This window comes from Artemia franciscana, chromosome 12 (assembly GCF_032884065.1).
Source record: "Artemia franciscana chromosome 12, ASM3288406v1, whole genome shotgun sequence".
NCBI classification, from domain to species: Eukaryota; Metazoa; Arthropoda; class Branchiopoda; order Anostraca; family Artemiidae; genus Artemia; species Artemia franciscana.
This window is the reverse complement of record NC_088874.1, coordinates 38,156,097-38,178,529: the sequence shown is the minus strand read 5'-3', so window position 1 is coordinate 38,178,529 and position 22,433 is coordinate 38,156,097. Positions and strand designations below refer to the sequence as shown.

The 22,433-nt window shown below is 36.2% G+C and overlaps 1 protein-coding gene and 1 long non-coding RNA gene across 4 annotated transcripts in view; one reads left to right on the top strand and one right to left on the bottom strand.

The window, feature by feature from the left end:
- Positions 1-20,753, bottom strand: part of LOC136034086 (uncharacterized) — a 41,968-nt gene extending 21,215 nt beyond the window's left edge. Inside the window, exons 1-2 of one of the 2 annotated variants that reach the window (XR_010619113.1) lie at positions 20,667-20,753; positions 18,958-19,088 (exon numbers count right to left, since the gene is read on the bottom strand). This is a non-coding gene — a long non-coding RNA (uncharacterized LOC136034086). Of the gene's footprint in view, positions 1-18,957; positions 19,123-20,666 lie in introns of both variants that reach the window. The other variant, XR_010619112.1, reaches the window with a different exon arrangement.
- The window catches only part of LOC136034082 (two pore potassium channel protein sup-9-like), a 212,877-nt gene continuing 205,883 nt past the window's right edge, over positions 15,440-22,433 (top strand). Inside the window, exon 1 of one of the 2 annotated variants that reach the window (XM_065715205.1) lies at positions 15,440-15,578. The gene's annotated coding sequence lies outside the window, so the exon portion shown is untranslated. Of the gene's footprint in view, positions 15,579-20,189; positions 20,210-22,433 lie in introns of those variants that run through there. The other variant, XM_065715206.1, reaches the window with a different exon arrangement.

Below are 22,433 nucleotides of genomic sequence, written 5' to 3'. Positions count from 1 at the left end.
CCACTGCGAGAACGCTAATAAGCCTATAACGTGATTAGGACGTGACTGAAGGTACAACAAATCCACGAAAAAGGATTTGAAAAAGAACAGGCTAAAGTAGTGGGGTGTTACACTAGTTAGAAGTCAAACTAATGTGCATACTTTCTTTCAGGTGTGTAATTCAGTATCTGAACAAACCATCGCTGACGTTCCGTCTTCTTCGAATGAAGTGACGGTCCCTCAGGTCGAGCAAGCAGGAAACGAGACGCCCCGGAGAACCACTACGCCTGTCGCAGGTCTGCCAGAACCTCAGTTTCGGCGAAATAATGCTTCAAGAGGAAGCGCATCGCCAGTCCAGCGGCCCTAAGGACCTTTCTTCGTCCTCTCTCGATCAACCATCCCAAAAAAAACTAGTACAATACTCTGCACAAGTGACAGCAAACGGCAAGCCGAAACGGTCATTCAATACTTAATATTATAAAATGCACCCGTGGCTGGAGTACTCCTTCCAGGATGATTCTGTTCACTCCTTCTGCTGCAGACACTTTGCCGGCACTTCTACTCTTTCCGGGCAGAGGTACGGGTCTAGGCCTATCATAGACGTCGGCGTGACAAGATGGAAAGACATCTCTAGCTTTCTCGAACAGCATACTAGAAGTGACCGCCACAAAGACAGTGCAGCTTCATGGACGAAGTTCAAAGCCATAAAAACCGTGAAGATGCAGCCAATCGCGTCTTTTTTAATGACAGACAGAAACAAGGAAATCAAGGAGAATAGAGAGCACGCAGAAGCCTAATTAAAAAAAACAGCTCTATTGGGGCAACTCGGCACTGCCTTTAGGGGGCACAGCGAAACAGAATTCTCGGCAAACAAGGGAAAGTTCATCGAGACGTGCAATCTTCTCGCAGAGTACTCTCCTACGTTCTTCTACAAGCTGCAGAGACGGTACGGTCACTACACGTCCCATGAATACCAGAAAGATCTTATTTCGGTGATCGGTTCCACGCCTCAGCACACGATAGTGCAAGAATAAAAAAGCGCCAATTACTTTGCTGTTCTGGTCGACGAAACGAAGGACAACTTGAAGAAAGAGCAGCTTGCCATTCTTCTTAGATGCTTCGACTAAGGAAAAGTAAAAGAAAAACCGATCGGATGCTATCACATGAAGAGCCTGGATGCTGAAAGTCTATCAAATTCCATTCATGACACAGTGACAGGAATTGGAATCGATTGGAACTACTGTGTCGCACAGTGCTATGACAAAGCAAGTGTAATGAGCAGACCATTCTCCGTTGTTCAAGCTCCTTTGAGGGTTAAATCGCCACAGGCAGTCTAAATTCCATGCCATGCACATAAGCTAAATCTGGTCATTGCGAACTGCGTTGAATCTGTCGGCACTGTTGGTTCTTTTTTCTCATTGGTCTAGACTCTATACACATTCATTTCCAACAGCAACGCTCGGCATCAGTTGGTTACTGAGGCCCAGAAAGCTGCCGAACTACCAGTTCGGGAGCTGGAAGGAAGTCCTGCCACACGATGGTCTCACTGATATCGATCTATATCGAAGACTAGACTCCGATATGAACGCATTTTAGCTGTACTGTCTGCTGTAAGCGAGGGAGCTGACGGTGAAGCACGGCCAGAGGCAGCTGGGCTCCAGAATAAGATGGAATCATTCCTTGTTATCTTCCGACTTGGTTATTTCCTGATTGCGCACCCTGATTCAGGCCACAAGAAGCAAACTCACCGACCTGCGTTCAGATGATTCATTCGTATCGATTTTTGAGAAGGCTAAAGAATTTGCGACGGCGCTCGAAATCGTAGTACCTGCTGCGAATGAGCCCTTGACTAGACCCTCTTCTGTTGGTCAGAAAGGACGATCTCGAATAACTCGAAAGATTACCAAGCATCTGAAACAATTTGTGATAACTTTGACGCTAGGAAAGAACTTCATCGAATCTGGCAATCGGACAATAACTTTGGCGGATGAAATGAAGCGAGTGTACTTTGAGAATTTTGACCATCTACAAGGTGAATTCGACAGAAGGTTCACAGATAACTTGCCAGTGCTGAGCACACTCGAAGCCTTGGATCAAAGCTTGACCAAGTTTATGGAAAGAGAGTTGCTCAAGCGTTTTTCTGCTCTTTATGGCGAGTTGGATATCGAGAACATTCTTTTTGAATCTCAAGCTTGTATTGCCAAACGTTTCCTGCTCGATGAGGAGAAGAGCTGGAAAACTTCCTATACATTGTCGACCGTCTTCAGGCATTACCAGTGGCTTACTCAGAAGTAATTAAAGTACTTCGTATTGCTGCCAAACTTTCTGTGACAACAGCAAGCAATGAGCGTTTGTTTCCTAGCCTAGAAATAGTGAAAGACTACCTTCGGTCTACAACAGGAGATGATCGTCTCAGTCACCCCCTTTTGATATTTGCAGAGGAGGATTTAATAAAAAATTTCAACTACGACCAGCTTGTTGACGATCTTGCAAAGATGAAACCTTAGTTGTTCCCCTTGTTACCTTGAGTGTTGCAATATTTTTTTCTCTTGTTATGTTTTTCCTTTTTGTAAATATATTTGATCTGGAAGATTTCTGCTGAAGGAAAACCGAGATTTTGTTACAACCTTCAGCATAACAATGAAGATTACTTTCACCGACGCATTGTTTACTTAAATAAGAAAGTTTCTCGCTGAAGAAAGCCAGCCTGTAGTCTGGTTGAATTTTCCACTTTCAGTTTAATCACTTAACCTCGTTGATTGTAATCTTCGTTGTTATAATTAATCTTAGAGGTCAGTGTGGCTGAGTTCCACATTCGGTTACAGTACATTTCCAAGCAACACACGGGTGCTGAAAATACGTTGTTTACTTAGAATAATGGATCGATGTACTGCCAAAACCCGCATTTTTTCTTACGCGACATGAAGTGAATCGGGGGGGGGGGGGGGTCAGATGGCGTTCATGCCCACCCCAAGATTTGGCCCAAGTGGCGCCTCTGGTATATCCCCTCTCTCAAACACATTGTTCACAAAATCAACAAGGTATTGCAAAGCATGCGTTGTAGAATGACCTTTACGGAAGCCAAACTGAGTTTCTCTTAATAATTCATTATTTTGTAGGAAAGAACACATCCGTCTGTGTACTATTTTCTCCAGCAGCTTTGAGAATAAGGGAAGAATAGATATCGGCCCTATTTGAAGAATATAGAGGGAAGAATAGATCCTATCTGAAAAAATTTGGAATTTTGTATTTTTTGCCAGAAGAAAGATCACAGATGCGTGTTCATTTGTTTTTTTTTTGTCTTTTTCTTCTCAGGAGTGACCGTATCGACCCAGAGGTTCTGGAATATTGCAAGAGGGCTCATTAAAATGAATATTAAAAGTAATAATGCCCTTGATAAATGACCGAAATTGGAGGCCAAATAGGCCCCTTACCACACTTATTTTTTTCCATAGTCACCCGATCATAATTTTGGGATGGCCATTTTGTTCAGCATAGTTGAAAAATCTAATAACAATGTCTTTGAGGATGAATTAATCCGCCATAGTCCTCGGGGGAAGGGCTGCAAGTGGTGAACTTTGTCCATTGTTTATATGGTATTGGTTGTTGGGAAAAATACAGACGTTTGAAGAATTTTTTTGTTGGGGGTCGGGGGAGAAGGTTATGTGGGATGATCTCTCCATGGAGGAGTTTTTCATGGGGAAAATGAATTTTCCATGAAGGTGCCAGATTTCCCAGCATTATTTAAAAGAAAAACGATCAGAAACTAAACAAAAATAAGTTTTTTCAACTCATAGTAGGCCTAAGGAGCAACATTAACACTTAAACGGAACAAAAATTTATTACATATGTCAGGGGGTTCATCCCATGTAAACCTTGCTCTTTACGCAACAGTTTTTTAGTACTTAAATTAAAACTATTTATTTTAATTAAATCCTTTGTGTTTCAGGGGTCATTCATAAAGAATTGGAACAAAATTCAAACTTTAGCGAAAAGAGCAAGGTATTGGCAAGGGGGAGAACTCCTTTATATACGTAATTAAATAAAAAAAACAAGTTTTTTCAATTGAAAGTAAGGGCCGACATTAGAACTTAAAACGAACAGAAATTACTTCGTATATAAAACGGGCTGCTTCCTCATCAACGCCCCGCTCTTTACGCTAAAGTTTGAGTTTTTCTCTCAACTCTTCTTTTTAAAACAGTAGCCGACATTAAAACTTAAAACGAACAGAAATTACTTCGTATATAAAAGGGGCTGCTTCCTCATCAACGCCCCGCTCTTTACGCTAAAGTTTGACTTTTTCTCTCAACTCTTCTTTTTAAAACAGTAGCAAACTTTAGCGTAAAGAGCGGGGCGTTGATGAGGAAGCAGCCCCTTTCATGTACGAAGTAATTTCTGTTCGTTTTTAGTTTTAATGTCGCTCCTTACTTTCAGTTGAAAAAACTTGTTTTTTTTTATTTAATTTCTGAACGTTTTTGAATCAATGCATGTTCTGATTTTGGCTCTCCGCAGAGGAATAATTAAAACGAAATTTGTATATTTTTTTATTTTTTTTTGGCTAAATGGCTTTCTCATAATTTTGATCGAATGATTTTGATAAAAAAGAGCAGAGGAGGAACCCTAGTTGCCCTCCAATTTTTGGTTAATTAAAAGGCAACTAGAACTTTTAATTTTGTGCGAATCTTTTTATTAGTAAAAGATATAACTTTGTCCCAATTCATTAAGAATGACCCTTGAATCACAAAAGCCGTAGAATAAATAGTTGACATTACTAAAAACACTTTAGCGTAAAGATCAAGGTATTAGGAGGAGGTGAGTCACTCATATGGGTAAAAATTTCTATTCGTTTTAAGTTTTAATGCTGCTCCTTACTTCCAGTGGAAAAAAACTTTTTCATATTTATTTTTTCATTGTTTTTTTTAAGTAATGCTAGTAAATCCTGCGCTCCCTTCATGGATATTTTCTTCCCCCATGACAAATTCCTCGATGGAAAGCTCCCCCAGCATATCCCCCTCTTCTCAGCCCCTCCCCCAACCAAAAAATCCTCCTGAAAACGCCTGTACACTTCCCAATAACCATTACTATATGTAAGCACTGGTCAAAGTTTGTAACTTATAGCCCCTCCCACGGGGACTGTGGGGGGGGGGGGGGGTAAGTCGTCCCCAAAGACATAGCTATAAGGTTTTTCGACTACGCTGAATAGAATGGCTATCTCGGAATTTTGATCCGTTGACTTTGGGAAAATAATTAGCGTGGGAGGGGGCCTAGGTGCCCTCTAATTTTTTGGTCACTCAAAAAGGGCACTAGAACTTTTCATTTTCGTTAGAATGAGCCCTCTCGCTACATCCTAGGACAACTGGGTCGATACGATCACCCATGGAAAAAAAACGCATCATGATCTGCCTTCTGGCAAAAAATACAAAATTCTACATTTTTGTAGATAGGAGCTTGAAACTTCTACAGTAGGGTTCTCTGATGCGCTGAGTCTGATGGTGTGGTTTTCGTTAAGATTCTATGACTTTTAGGGGGTGTTTCGCCCTATTTTCTAAAATGAGGCAAATTTTCTCAGGCTCGTAACTTTTGATGGGTAAGACTAAACTTGATGAAACTTATATATTTAAAATCAACATTAAAATGCGATTCTTTTGATGAAGCTATTAGTATAAAAATTCCATTGTTTAGAGTTTTGGTTACTATTGAGCCGGGTCGCTCCTTACTACAGTTCGTTACCACGAACTGTTTGATAATTTCTGTTCGTTTTAAGTTTTTATATTGCTTCCTACTTTCAGTTGAATAAAACTTTTTTTTAATAAAATTTTAGGAAATTGTTTACCGAACGTTTCCATATGTGGATGTGGGAATGAGAACTTATTTCATTTTTTATCCGAGTGTAAAGTGCTGTCTGAGTTGTGGGATAATGTTTTGGACGAGTGTTTGGAAGTGAATTCTAGTTAACTGAGCACATGAGTGAGAGGTACACATGTGATTTTAAACAAATTTGCGTTTCTTTGCTTAGGGATTAAACATAGGGAATCAGGTTTGAGGGGATAGCTTGTTATAGTTTTTATGGATTTGAATTTTATTATGATTGGTGTTTGTTGGTTAATATGCTGAAACTTGGTGTGTTTCTGTTTTGTCTTTTTGTTGTTATTTTTTTTCTTTTCTTTCTTTGATTTATATTATCCAAAGTTGCATTTTATCCCCGGGCTGAGTTTCCAGACTGTATTCTTTGTTGCTTTAAATTAAAAAAAAACAAGTTTGTTTTAACTGAAAGTAAGGAGCGACATTAAAACTTAAAACGAACAGAAATTACTTCGTATATGAAAGGGGCTGTTTCCTCATCAACGCCCCGCTCTTTACGCTAAAGTTTGACTATTTCTCTCATCTCTTCTTTTGAAAACAGTAAAAAACTTTAGCGTAAAGAGCGGGGCGTTGATGAGGAAGCAGCCCCTTTCATATACGATGTAATTTCTGTTCGTTTTAAGTCTTAAAGTCGCTCCTTACTTTCAGTTAAAAAACTTGTTTTTTTTTATTTAATTTTAGAACATTTTTGAATCAATGCATGTTTTGATTTTGGTTCTCCGCAGAGGAATAATTAAAACGAAATTTGCTTGTTTTTTTTTTTTGCTAAATGACTTTCTCATAATTTTGATCGAATGATTTTGAGAAAAAAAAATCGGGGTTTGAAGCCTAGTTGCCCTCCAATTTTTTGGTGAATTAAAAAGGCAACTAGAACTTTCAATTTTTTACGAATCTTTTTATTAGTAAAAGATATATGTAACTTATAAATTAGTTTACGTAAAGAACTTTTATATTCTCATTGTTTTATTGCATATATGAGGGAGTTAACCCCCTCGTCAGTACCTCGCTCTTTACACTAGAGCTTAGATTTTGTCCCAATTCATTAGGAATGACCCCTGAATCACAAAAGCCGTAAAATAAATAGTTGAAATTACTAAAAATACTGTAGCGCAAAGAGCCAAGTATTATATAGGAGGAGGTGAGCCCCTCATATGGGTAATAATTTCTGTTTATTTTAATTTTTAATGCTGCTCCTTACTTCCAGGTGAAAAAAACTTTTCATATTTATTTTTTCATTGTTTTTTTTTTTAAATAATGCTAGTAAATCCTGCACTCCCTTCATGGAAATTTTCTTCCCCCATGACAAATTCCTCGATGGAAAGCTCCCCCAGCATATCCCCTTCTTCTCAACCCCTCCCCCCAACCAAAAAATCCTCCTGAAAACGCCTGTACACTTCTCAATAACCATTACTATATGTAAGCACTGGTCAAAGTTTGTAACATGTAGCTCCTCCCACGGGGACTGTGGGGAGTACGTCGTCCCAAAAGACATAGTTAGAAGGTATTTTGACTACGTTGAATAAAAAGGCTATCTCAGAATTTTGATCCGCTAACCTTGGGAAAATAATTAGCGTGGATGGGGGCCTAGGTGCCCTCCAATTTTTTTGGCCACTTAAAAAGGGAAGAGGAAGAGATAGAACTTTTTATTTCCATTAGAATGAGCCCTATCGCAACATTCTAGGACAACTGGGTCAATACGATCACCCCTGGGAAAAAAAAAAAAAAAAAACGAAAAAAAAAAACAAACACGCATGCGTGTGAAACTTCTACAGGAGCTTGAAACTTCTACAGTAGGGTTCTCTGATACGCTAAATCTGATGGTGTGATTTTCGTTAAGATTCTATGACTTTTAGGGGGTGTTTTTTCCTATTTTCTAAAATAACGCAAATTTTCTCAGGCTCCTAACTTTTGATGGGTAAGATTAACTTGATGAAACTTATAAATTTAAAATCAGCATTAAAATGCGATTCTTTCGATGTAGCTATTGGTATCAAAATTCCGTTTTTTAAAGTTTTGGTTACTATTCAGCCGGGTCGCTCCTTACTACAGTTCGATACCACGAACTGTTTGATGGCCCATAGGCTTTTTTCAGTAAATCTTATCTTATGGAAACATAGTCAAGTTTCTGCTAATTTGATCTCGATGTTTTAAAAAGAATAGCAATGGCGCACAATATTCCAAAAGACTAGAGACTGTAGTATTTCAAAATTGAAATTATTCTTCATAATTTCACTCTCACTTCATGAAAATACATCCCACAGAAGAAGACAAGAAAACTGAAACTAGGAGATGCTAGATAGATTTCCCTTACCTTAAAATTTTTAATAGGACGGTTACTTTATGTAGCTCTGCTATTTTAAACTCTATTGAAAGAAAAGTTTTCCTTTAAAGGCAGCTGGATATTATACAAATTTCTATTGTAAGGTTTATTGTGTAATTTTAAGCTAAAAGAAATGAGTGGAAATTAACTTGAAAACAAAGGTTTTATCACAGAAGTAGAAAGAGAAGTTGAAATTTGAAAGTAACAACAATTATTGCTACGCATATTAAGTCTAACATATTTGTAAAACAAGTTAACTGGTTTGCGATCTTCTCCAACATTCGTAGAATTCTAAAAACTAGGGATAACTGAAAACTGAGCTTGTTTCAACTTTTTAGAGATTTATAATTCCATACTGAAAGTTATGCATTTTGTGGTTGGTGAAACACTGTTTTTTTATTCACTAACTGTGCCTTAACAAATACCCGTGATTATTTTTCTAAAAAAGGCAAAATTTCGGATCTGTGAAGAAAGTTGCTTGAAACCTCTGCATTAGTGTTCTACGGTATTTTGCATTCAATAACTTAATTTTCACAAGGATTACTTGCCCTTTTGGGAGTGTTTGCCCATAACACTGCCAAATTACTCGTCTTTTAAGGCTAATAAATTTGTCTTTCAATCTCTGCAGACTGCTAATGGAATTATCTGTTCCTAAGAGAACATTATGTTTTTTTGGGATTAGTTTTCAGTAAAGTGCAAGATGTCAGGTTTTTTGAAGTTTATTTTGAAGTTTTTATATTTATGATGAAGAAGTCGAAGATGTTTATTTTAAAGTTTACTTTTCGCTCTTTAATTCCGTTGATCTTATGAATTAGGAAGAAGAGTCAAAATATTGTTCATACTACTAGGAATATCTTTTGCTAGTATAATCATATTTTTAATAATTAATCTGTTGTTATAGTATGAAATGCCGTTAACTTGCATCACTTTTTTTTTCATTCTAAATGCATTGTTTCAAATCTGGAAGAAATCCAACTGGCTAAGTAAACCTTTTAATTCAAGTGACTAGGATATTTCAACCTTTAGTCTTTGGGTGTATTTGAAGAGGTGGAGGGGGAGGGGTGGGAGTATCAAACTTTGTAATGACAATTATGTTGATCCCGAGTTTTAAATTCGTTGTTTGGTGTAAGTTTTGTCCAGTTTTGGTTTCATTTCTTTATTAATAGTAATTTAGTTTCGTTTGAACTTTTATTTCTTATATGTGTTAATTTTTGTTAGTTACAAACTTTAATATGGCTCTTTAATCTTTTTTCGAAATTCTATCCCACTTTTTACGCATATTTTGGCGCAGGATTTTCCCATAATCTGACAGAAATGACCTCAGGGAAATCCCGCTCTCTAATTGGGGATCAAGTGACATCGTAGTTCATTTGTTTCGAAAAATCGGAGTAAAATATCTCTTGAAAAATATGATAAAAACCGTCAACGAAAAGCAGGAATTTATAATTATGTTATCATAGAAAAAGAACCAAAATTGCCGGATAATTCTGGTGCTCTACATGGAGTAAAAATAATAAGAAGAAAAATAATTTCAGGAATAGTTTTATCTACTTACTTAATTAAGTCACTTCCATCTTCTTAGGACGTTCTGGGTCCGCTCCTTTCAAAATTTGGGGCTGCTCTAAATTTGCGTGAAACTAAAAACTACTAGTCCAGGAATTTTACCTCAAAAAAGGTTCGAACCCGAAAATGGTCCGAAAATGTTATCAAAATGATCAGAAAAAATTCTGTACAGCATACTAAAAGTCCCCATAAATCCGAGTGTGGCGAGTACCCGAAAAACAGGGGTAAAGGGGGAAATGCAGGGGAAAATGGGGAAAATGCCGAACATGCCCAGAAAATAGTTTAAAGCGAGTTTGCTGGGGTTTTCACATACGCTGATTGCGAAATTAACATCTAAGATTCAGTATAGAAAAAAAGTACTACGGAGAAAGGGGGAACAGGGGAAAGAGGGGAGAAAAGAGAACAATACAGGGTAGGGGTTGAAAGCGGTTTGAAAGATATTTTCTGGGGTATTCCTATCTGGTGATTACGAAATTGAGAAATAAAATAATATAAAAAAATCGACTGATTATAAAATTGACATCTAAAACAAAGTACGATAACAAATAAAGGAGATCTATAGAGGTTCAGCTGCCCCAAAGGTTTGGAGATGGAAAAAAAACTGGAGAAAGAAATATGGAAAGATACTGAAATTACATTGTTCCGTATTCCTCGCCGTTATGAACAAGTGCGAGGGATCGTCAACATAATCCTGTTCTAATTCGACATTCACTAAGAGAAGCAAGATAGACTAGTCACCGTGGACTTCCTGACGGAATAACATCTAGCGGATCCAATAGTTCCAAATCTGCGTGGATACTTACACGTGTGACATAGTAGAAGGATAAATGAAGGTACGACGAGATTTTTTCCAGGCATAATGCGCCAGCCAGACAAACCTGAACTAGCAAAAGCAATATGGAATGAAGCAAAAACGGACTTGATTCACCACCTGCCAGTGTCAGATCATGTCAGTGTAGTTGACGGAGGTTCGCTGCTTCAGCAAGTACCTTGGAAGATCGGAGATACTTATGATTCAATCTGTGACAGCTATGTTAGTTTCGGTACTCAACGCTGTACCATCGAAGTTGTCTTCGATGGATAGACCGCTGGTCCAACCACGAAAAATGTTACGAACAACCTAAGGTGTAAGATAAGCCAGCATCAATTTATCGATTTCAGTTTAGGGACGAAGCTCCACAAAAAGAAGGAAGAGTTTTTGAGCAATCAGAACAAACAGCGAATTATAAGCTACATCGGGGAAAAACTCAGAGCCAAAGGATTTGAAGTCATCCATGCGAAGGACGATGCTGACTATCTATTCGTGAAGACTGCCGTAATGAAAGCAGAAAACTCTGAAACAATAGTTCTTACGACGCTAACCTTCTGATTCTACTCTTTTATCACCTTCCGCCTAATGCAGAAACACTTTAATTCGATTCGTCAACGAACGCCAAAGAAGCGATAGCACGATTCTGGTGCCTCAACGAAGTGCCAAAAAAATGGGAGAAGTATCCAGGCTAATTCTGGTAGGGCACGCACTCTTGGGATGTGACACAACCTCACGAGTTTTCGGACTTGGAAAGCAAGGTGTGCTACCTCTTTTGAAGAAGAGCGAAGTGTTCAGAAAAAAAAGTGCGAAGTGGTTCTGGATGAACTATTTTCCAAAGATGAAATTGTCAAAGCGGGTGAATATCTTCTCCTCAGCTTGTATAAAGCACGACCAAACACTAAGCTACAACATAGAATTTTCTTGGAAAAAGTTTCTTCGCCTAATACTAAGGCGTTTGTTAAGCCTGAAAGGCTTCCGCCAACCGAAGCTGCAGCTTCATTCCACTCCCAGCACGTGCGCCTCCAGGTATCCTGGTGGAAAGGGGAACCAGCTAACCTCGACCCGGCTGACTAGGGTTGGGTCCTCAGAGACCATAAATGTTAACCTGCGATGACCGATTTGTTACCCGCACCTCAGACTCTTTTGAGTGTCGTTGGACACTCACAGGGACAACGAGATTGTCGAAAACAAGGAGCTTGACTAGTGATATGAATGCTGTGTTTTTCAAGTCAAATATACTGCCTTAAAAAGTATAGATTTTACCTATAGTTACTGAAGTTCTTTTTTTAGTTTTTTGTTCAACGATATTGCCTTCGAAAGTGCAAATTTTACCTATAATAGCTGGAGTTTTGCACTGTGATCACTGCCAAGTGGTTGTTTTCTTTATGTTTAGTAATTCAAATGGTTGCAAGAAATGTCTGTGATTCAAGAAAGTAAAAGTTTGATACTTAAGCGAATTATTTTGTCCATAGGCCTACTTATTAGCCATTAGCATCTGGCTCAGGAGTCAGGCATCCCTTCCCCTTTTCCATTATTTCCTCCAGTTTTGTTAGGTTTTCATGGTTCTTGCTTTCTTTCCTTCATTTTAGGTGTCAGTTTTGTGATCAGCAGATAGGAAAACCCCAGATAACACATTTCAAACTGATTTCTACCCCTGACTTCAATTGTCCCTTTTCTTCCCAATCTTTCCCCCTTTTCCCCCGTGGGCTCATGTTCTTTATTTCATTTTAGATGTCAGTTTCGGGATCAGCAGGTAGAGACCCCAGAAAACATATTTCAAAGTGCTTTCTATTCCTACCCTGTATTTTTTATTTCCCTCTGTTCCCCCCATTTTCCGTAGTACTTTTATTCTATACTGAATTTTAGATGCCAGTTTCAGGATCAGCGTATGGGAAAGCCTCAGAACTCACTTTGAAATATTTTCTGGGCATGTTCGGCAGTTTTCCCAATTTTCTCCGCATTTTTCCTTTTCCCCTGTTTTTTGGGTACTCCCCCCTTTTGGATTTACAGGGACTTTTTGTATCCTGTACAGAATTTTTTTCTGATCATTTTGGTACAATTTTTGTTTATATTGCAATTTTTTCCAGGTCGGATATGAGACTCATGACATATCAGGACCCAAAAAGTCCTGGACTATACATCTGACACAGATGTTTGAGATGCAGTTCTGGATAGCTGGATATGAGACTCATGTTGAAATTTAAGGAATACAGCGTATACCACCAGTAGATTTCCGTCACTTCTGAAAATCCTTTTCCCCAACCATTCCACCCAGGAGAATTCTACCCATATTGAAAATTGAGCAGCCAGCCGAAAATTCAGACAAAAGAAGAGAATGAAGAAAAGCATTGATTTATGTATGTTTTACCTATAGGTCTGTTCTAAGACACATGTAGAATATATGAGTAGTGGTGGACAGACGGGGCCGGCTGGCAAAAGTGAAGCTCTAAGGATTTTTCATAATAATTGCGGTACACCATTTGCATTTACCCTAAGCCTCATTTGCGTATATTTAACCTTCACTGAATTCAAATGTAATTCAAAATGCACATACCCTGAGCCTCATTTGAATATATTCAGCATTCACTGAATTCAAATCATATTCAAATTTGAATTCAAATAGTCAAGTAGAATCCACTTAATCAGAGGAATAATTACTTAAGTAAACCGTTTTATTTAAATTGAAATAAACTAATAGAATTTATGATTTAATATTGAACTTTATTTGACCGCACATATTAACATATCCAAAGCGTAACCACCTGTATCAGCATAATCATGGGAAAGACCACTTATATTAGCACTTTTTTTAGAGGGGAATTAGAGAGACAGAGAAAGAGAAAGAGAGGGAGAGAGAAAAAAAATTTACCAACACCAAACATTTACCAACCATATGCATAGCGTAACCGTTTGTATCAGTATAATCGTGGGAAAGACCACTTATATCAACACCTTTTTTAGAGGGAAATTAGATAGAGAGAGAGAGAGAGAGAGAGAGAGAGAGAGAGAGAGAGAGAGAGAGAGAGAGAGAGAGAGAGAGTAAGACAGAAAGACAGGGAGAGTGAGAGAGAAAAAAAATTACCAACGCACAGAATTAGACGCATAAACACACAAAGACAGACACAGAGACATGCCAACATTCGCTTGAACACAAAGGCACAGAAAGAAAGAGAGAGAGAGGGACTAGATTATTTTCTATAATTAATTTTGTGTACATAGGGTTGAATCTGCATTCACCTAAGTCTCTATTAACAGTCCGCGAGGCAATCGAAATCAAACGAAAATTAAATAATAATACATCCTTAAATAGAGACTTGGGAGAATACACACTCAACCCTATGAACACAAAAATTAATTATAGAAAATAATCTCATTCAAAATAAAACAAAATAGGAACCAATAAAAACAACCAAAATCCCAAAAGAACTACAAGATTAGCTGCAGAGAAGACAAACATTGCAATAAGAAATTATTCCAATTTTTAATAAATACAGTTAGTGAAATGTATGAACCTTTTTAGCTTGTAAAATGTTAGCTTTTATTTACAAAGTCTTGGCTAAACTTTTCGTTAAGAAGTAATGATTGCTAGGCTATTTTAAAAAATGGATTTATAACTTGGAACTGTTATTGTAAGAGCGTTATTGATTATTGTTTTCTTTGCTGAAGACAGCCCTTAGAGATAGGGCCGAAATATTCAAATAGGTTTTTTCATTTATGCAAATACAAATACATTCATAGGTTTTGCCAGCATGCAAATGCACCTATACATTCAATAAATTTTGTCTGCATGCAAAATGTGCTAGCTAGAATTTTTCTACATATTATGCAGTAAAAATTATTTTCTTACTTTACTCTGTCCAAATGCTTTACACCGACCCCCCTAATGTGCAAATATATAGCCCATATTATAAATTCCCCATCTGATTTGTCACTTGTATTTGTTCACGCTAAGCTGAAAGAAACTAACAAAGAAACCGGTTCTTATTAGCTTCTATATACATGAATGCTATATCAGATAAGTACTGTATCAATAAACACAATTTCTCGAAAATTCCATTGAATCATCAGCTTCAAAGCAGCTTCATCGGCTTGATGAGATCATTCTTGGAGAAACCAAGAAAACAAGTAGAAAAAACAACGACAAAGGACAAATTAAAAAAAAAAAACACGCATCCGTGACCTTTCTTTTGAGGAAAGAAAGAAGAAAAATCTACGTTTCTGTGGACAGGATCTGAAGACCTTACAGAACAGTTCTTTGATATACTAATACCGATGCTGTGATTCTCATCAAGACCGCTTGTATTTCTGAGATGTTTCACCCTCTTTTGAAAATCTGGCAAATTTTCTCATGGTCGTGACTTTTCAAGGAAATTCTAATAAGTCAAATTAGCATAAAAAGTCAATTATTTTGTTGTTCTAACTTCTATCAAATTTATTTTAAATCTACAATTACTCTCGGGTTGAGTCACTGCTTACTTATGCCTCATTACCTATTTAAAAATAGTTTGAAATAGCCATGTTTTTTTTTTAAGACCAGCCAAACTAAGGCTCGAGATGAACTAAATAAATGTAGAGCAACAAATCTAGACTGACAATAAAACACAATTTTTATTAAGACAAATAATTCAACCTTTTTAAAACCTGATTGGATTGTCATTACAGATTTTAAGCCAATAAAAAGACGAGAAGCGTTTGAATTACAGCATATTCTATAGGTAAGCCAACTGTTTCTCTATGGTGACATTGTGTTGAACTATTCGCAACTGAATAATGAATTGTATTAAAAATTTTGTCACGGCGTCTTTTTTTCTATATCGATTTTCCTGTGAGCAAGTCAGTAGGATTGTTAACTGGAAATCCTTTGGAGTATTTCTATTTCTTAGTATGCTACAGACTAGCTACCGGTGAAGGAATTAGGACAATCCCCTTTGAAATAATCGTAAGGAAGATGTTGTTTCCAATAATAATAATAAATTAGATAAGTTGTGTGTCAAAGGATTTATAATTGCGTAAAGTTTCACTGGTTCCAGGGCTAACAAGAGAGTAAGTCAGTTGGATAATTTTTTAAATTAGCTGCTATTTGAGAATTACTAATACAACTTACAAAAAAGGAACTTTTAATTCATTTTTGTCTTTATCATACCCTAATCTGAAATTAAGCCTTAGCCGGCTTAACATTATAAACATTCAGATCTTTTCATAATTTTTTTTTCTGCTCCATTATAGCTTGTTTCTAGTGATTTTCACCCCAGTTTCTTTTTCTTTTTTTCGGCAACCGAAACTTCCAAAAACTGCACAACCTTAGTTGAAAATCTAAAAATCCTAAATTTTAAAAATTTAATTCCAGTTTTTACAAAACTTAAATATGGCTATGTAATTTTCCGCTTAACTAATTCATATAATCAGATTTTATTTATACTTTCCTTAATATTAAAAAGAATACTTAACGAGCTATTAAAATGTAGCAAATGCACTAAATATTATCACCCTATAGTTTTATTGCTTTATTCATTTTACTTGTATTTTTTTTTATCAAAAAAACTTTTTAAAACCACTTATAATAAACAGCTGTAACCAAAACTCTTAGGCTGAAATTGTATGAGCAACAATATTCGAAAATTAGAATAAATTCTTGGATGGAAAATTTATTATTATTATTATGAGTGGACTCGCAAAACTGAGTTGAGACTCCTACCACAAACGACCCATTGTCACTCTCTCTATTCAGAAAGGAAAATGGGCAAAATGAGTAATAACCTAGCTTCAATAGCCACTGGGAAATTGGCGCCCCCCTTTGGCAGTATTTCAAGATATATGTTGCCTATCTTTTTTTCTTCTTATAGAAGAACCTTCCTTCGTTTTGAAAAGGAGAACACTATTGCTATTCCCCATTATTAGAAAACGATATTCACTTGATTTGGACTGACTTAGGCAAGTAATGTTCCTTCATTAAAAGAAGGAGGAACGTTATTAAGCACCGATAAACCATCAGCACCAAGCACCATTTGATCCTCAGATTTGGTACTAGCAAGAAAACTTCTTTTCCCCACTTGGGATAGCGCTTACCACGTGGTAAGTGCTTCAGATTTCCAAGGAGATTTATCCCCTGGGCAATATTATCCAGCTTTTACTGGCTTTAGTCTATTGCGTATGGGCAGATGAGACTGGGAAGTACTCTACCCCATAGTCAAACGCTGGACAGAACAGCCAGCGACTAAAATATTAGTAGAAGGCCCCTGTTTGTGCGTATTGTTTTCAGAAGCACCACGAAAAATATTATTACGCTACCCCCATATAGATATTGAAGGCATTTAAAGAAAGGTTGAAACATATTTGGAGGGCCCAAACTAATCAGACACGGTAACCAAAGAAGGGAATAAGCAGATTCTTGAAAATTTACTGTTAAGTCAAAGAGACTCGAGGAAACCCTATTGAATTAAAGAGGATACAATACCTTAAAATTATTTTCCGAGCCTTGGCGTCGACCGATCAATACAAACACTAAGGGATCATTAGCGAATTCTCTGAGGGGACAAACCAGCATCGGAACTCTCGCGATATGGTTCGACCCTGAAATTTTATTGAAAAGACAACGAAACTTTGCATCCCTTTCGTCGGCAAGCTTATCAACATGTACCACCACAGGGAGATATTGAAGCTACCGAATTGCTCAATAGTATTTCTTTTAACCTGTTTTGTAGAGTTTTCCTAACAGGTATGCTAGAACACTTTTAGGAACTGCCCTTTACTGAATTTTAAAATGGGAAATTCTGCTCCATTTAATCAAACACTTCGTGGTAACGAACTGTAGTAAGGAGCGACCCGGCTCAATAGTAACAAAAACTCTAAAAATGGAATTTTGGTACCAATAGCTACATCAAAAGAATCCTGTCTATAAAATTGTGGAATTTTTGTATTTTTTGCCAGAAGGCAGATCACGGATGCGTGTTAATTTGTTTGTTTGTTTTTTTTCCCCAGAGGTGACCGTATCGACCCAGTTGTCCTAGAATGTTGCGAGAGGGCTCATTCTAATGGAAATGAAAAGTTCTAGTGCCCTTTTTAAGTGACCAAAAAAATTGGAGGGCACTTAGGCCCCCTCCCACGCTAATTATTTTCCCAAAGTCAACGGATCAAAATTCTAAGATAGCCATTTTATTCAACGTAGTCGAAAAACCTTATAACTATGTCTTTTCCTCCTCTACACCCCGCTCCTTGCGCTAAAGTTTGATTCTTTCTCGCAACTCTACTTTTTAAAACAATAAAAAACTTTAGCGTAAGGAGCGGGGTGTCGAGGAGGAAAAGCCCCTTTCATATACGGAGTAATTTCTGTTCGTTTTCAGTTTTAATGTCGCTCCTTACTTTCATTTCAAAAAATTTGTTTTTTTTTGTTTAATAAAAAAAAGGGATCACTCTTTCTGATCATCTAAGTTCATTAAAATTGACTAGCTGCGTCTCCAGCACAAAGCGAAAGATGTTGAATGGTTTTTCTAACATTTCCTGGAAAGTGGATGACATCTCTTACTTTTCTTTTGCTTACACCGATCTTTTATCTAAGCTCTACAAGTTACAAGAATGCCACCGAACAATTTTTAAGTAGTTAGGCCGTGAATCTAAAACCGTTTATAATGGACAAGATTGGGTGATCACTTAAGATACCGAATAGCCGTATTTTGAAAAAGAATTCTTAAGGTGGGTTATGAATCATGGACTGATTGATTTTGTGGATGTGCGAATTGTGTCCCATCTGATATGTGGGTTACTATCACTGAAAGTCTTAAGAAACGGCTTCTTAAGCTTTAGGAAATATGATAAAAGCCGCAGTTAGTTGTGAATGGAAGTGAATGATGTTATCAAAGTTCGTGATTATCTCAAAGAATATTATCTTCTTAATATTACAGTAAATATTATCTCCTTAGATATAATATTTATTATCTCTTAGAGAAACTTAGAGAGTCTCTTAGAGAAACTCAAAAAAATAAATGATGACAAGAAGTAGTTCAACCAAAGATTGGTTTTATATGCTGACTTCAATTATATAAAGTTCAATAAGTTTAATGTTGCCCTTCATTAGCTGCGAGCCTAAGAAACTTTTCCTCTTTTTAAACAAGAGGAACACAACATCCCAAAAGGTAAGTAATCTTAAAAAAATTTAACTATTATTTTCAAAGTATTAGATAATCCTTCTGATAATATAAGATAACCCTTCATATCTCCTCATTCAAATTAGGCCTAAAAAGAGCACTCCAGTGTGGGTTCTTTTTTCTCATTGTATAAAAAAAATTTCTGACGCTTAATTTAAAGCTTTACTTAACTAAGCTGATATACTTCCTATTTCAAAAATTTATTTACATTGATGTGTAGGTGCAAATCAGTTATTATCAAGGAAGGACGGTGGTTCATTAAGTAAGCTTACTTGACTTACTTGACTTATGTCTCCTTCCGAGCGTGGCTCAGCGTAGAGGGTGATGGCAGCTTCCTCCAACTGGTGCGATCAGCTGGTGCGTCGTGGACATCGACGGTTTTAATGTCCAAATATCCTAACTCTCATAAAACCTTCAGATAAATTTAACAAAATAACTTTTTTATACTAAAAGTAAAGAGAGACATTTAAAATTTAAAGCAAACAGAAATTTTTACGTATACGAAGGGTGTTGCCCCCTTATCCATACCTCACTCTTAGGCTTAAGTCCGACTTTTTTGTTCCTAAAGTTCGAAGTTTTGTTCAATTCTTTAAGAACGATTCCTGAAACACAACAGCCGTTTAATTATAATTAGAACCTTTATAGAAAGTAATAGGAAAATGTGGTGGGAAGAGAGGGGTATAAAGAAGGGGGCAGCCCCTTTCATATACGGAATAATTTTTGTTCGTTTTTGTTTTTTAATGTTGCTCCTTAGTTTCTATAGAAAAAATCATTCTTTTACTTAATGTGTACTAAGTGTCATGTCTGTTTGGATCATTTCTCTTTACTGTCATGCCTTCTGTTGGCCTTCTGTTTTTTTGCCATAAATAACTATTGTCTATCCACACGAAATATTCATTTTTGTTCTTATTTAAAACACTTATAATCTGTTCATTTTAAATAAACAAGCAAGAAAGTTTAAAGAGATGAAAAATTTTTAAAGTCCTGAAAACACTTCCAAAATGGTGCACTCCTGACAAAAATTGAACCATAAAATTCAAAATTTACCAAGCCAAGAGTAAAGATTTTAAGCTGCCATCTAATTAAACATGATTTATCTATTTTTTGTTCTGAAAAATATGGTAAGCGATGTATATATATTTTCATCACTTTGTTAATGTTCTCTCCCAACATTTGACTTTAAAAAAAAATGACCCACTCTTAAAGAGCGCCACTCTTAAGATCTTTTGACCAACTGTTCTATACAATTTGGTCAAAAGAAAAAGAAACACACACAGACCAAATAGTTCTTTAAAGAATGACCCCTACTAGGGCACTTGAAAAAGACCACAGCACAGGTTTAATATTTGCCACGATACTAGAAAGCCACAATTTTACATGGAATACGGCCAAAATACTATCAAGCAAAGCTATCAAGCAAATCATGAAGCATTTTAGTTTCAGAGCCAAAATGCTTTAGGTTTCAGAGTTTGGGATTTTAGTTCCAAATTTCAGTTTCACAAAGGATTTTCGTTTCATTGTTTGGAATTTCAGGTTTCAATTGGTTTGAAAATTTGTATAACAGCTATTCCTTTATTTAAAGAGCAAGGTGTTAAGAGAAGCAGCATCCGCACCATATTTAGAAATATCCCAAATATGATATTTAAAATAATAAAAAATTAAATATATATTAATTTTAAAAATTAATTTTAAATGAAATTTCTAGTTTCTTTTTAGAGTAATTAAAACCTAAAACATGCATGTAGAGAATTAAATTTTTAGTAAGAAAGGCCTTAAGCCCCTAATTTTCACTCTTTACGTTAAGTCATAATTATGCTTTATTCGTATTTTCCGAAAGAATGCTCTAGTACAAGAGTAATCCAATACAAATTTAAATCCGTTGGATCAGATTCATTTGAGAATGAAAGTTCTTACTTAATTATTTTGACTTAAAAAATAAATTTTTAATTCAAGGTTCTGCAAGACTTTGGTAAAAAAAACTTACAATTACCTATTGATTATGCTGTTTGCAATCTAAAATTGTTTCAGGATAGGACTAGTCAAACTTGATTAGGTAGCCCCCTCCTCCCATTTTCCCAGGATTTTATATTTCATGTATAAAATAATGGTCTTTACTTTCACTTTGATAAGCTGTTTATTAACATTTTAATTTGTCATTTAATCCAATTTCGGTATCAAATCCCTTTTAATTTTGTACATTACTTACGCTAATGATTGCCCGGACCCAGATAGGACTCATTTCTTCGATTTCCATTGCCTCTGATAAAGTAAAGGAAATCAGCTTTTTTGGAATATTTCTGAAAGTCAATTCCTGTATTATTGCTATAATGCACCATAGCTATCTATTAGTTTTTCCTAACGTCTTTTTTTAGATGACTGGAAATACGAGTTACTTTCATTAAAAGCAAACTGTTTATGTCAAGTTTATAATGACAGTCTTTCATTTTGATGCGCTGTTTTTAAACATTTTATTTTATCTAGAATACTAATTTAACCTATGGCAAACATGTGCATTTATTGGCAACTGAACCAGAAAGAATGTTTTGGCACTTTATAAAACGTCTCTTATCTTACATTTCTTAATTGCTTGTCCACTTGATGCGAAAATTCCCAGAAAATCTGCCACAGCAATTAAAAATATCGTGTATTCAATATTATTTTGAGAAACTTGGCCATCCTTTCCTTGATTCCCATGATTCCTGTAATTCCTGGTGGATTCACTTGTGTAAATTTTAACTAAAATTACAAGGAATGTTTTGAATAGAATTGAAAACTAGGTTAAGGATTAAATATTTTCAATTTTATTATTAATTTAATCATTAAAAAATTTAATTATAATAATAAAAATTTATTAATAAAAATTTAAATTTAATTATCAATTCCGTGTGTAAAACTGCTGTCAAATAATCAATACATCTAATTCTTTAATCAGAAAAATACCTCAATAAAAAACAATTTCGTAGATCAAAGAGTTCGTAGTAACGAACTGTAAGTAAAGAGTGACTCGGCCCAATAGTGGCCTAGCTATCTAATGCGAAATTTTAATAACAATGGGTACGTCAAAAGGATTGAGTTCTTATGCTGATTCTGAATATATACGAAAAGTTAAATTGAATGCTATCTTTCCAAAGTTACCAGCCAGAGAATGTTTATCTCATTTTCAAAAAAAGGGCGAAATATTCCAAAAATGTAATGTAATCTTATTGAAAATTGAGCCGTCAGATTTAGCGTATCGGAGAATCCCACTGTAAACGTTTCAAGCTTCCACCAGCAAAAATGCGAATTTTTTATTTTTTGCAAGAAGAAAGATCACATATGTGTTTTATTTTTTTTTCTTCCTCCCATGGGTGACCAAAACGAACCAATGGCCTTAGAAGACCAGGAGAGGGCCAAGGAAAAAGGAAGTTATAGTGCCCTTTTTAAGTGAACAAAATAATTGGAGCACAACCAGTCCCTCCCACACCCCTTTTTCCCAGAGTCAACCAATTAAAATTTTGAAATGGCCATTTTATTCAACATATTTGAATAGTTCAATAGCTACACCTTTGGGGATGACATGGCCCCTCACGGTCCACTGGGAAAGGGCTGCAATCTAAAAAATCCGCCCTTTGTTTACATATGGTATTTATAAATGGTAAATATGCAGATATATTTCAGAGGGGAGCTTTCTTCAGGGTGGCGGGAAGTTTTGGAGGTGAGCTTTCAAGGGAAAATTTTGGATGGGGGGGGGATTTGCAAGATTTCCTCTACGAAATTC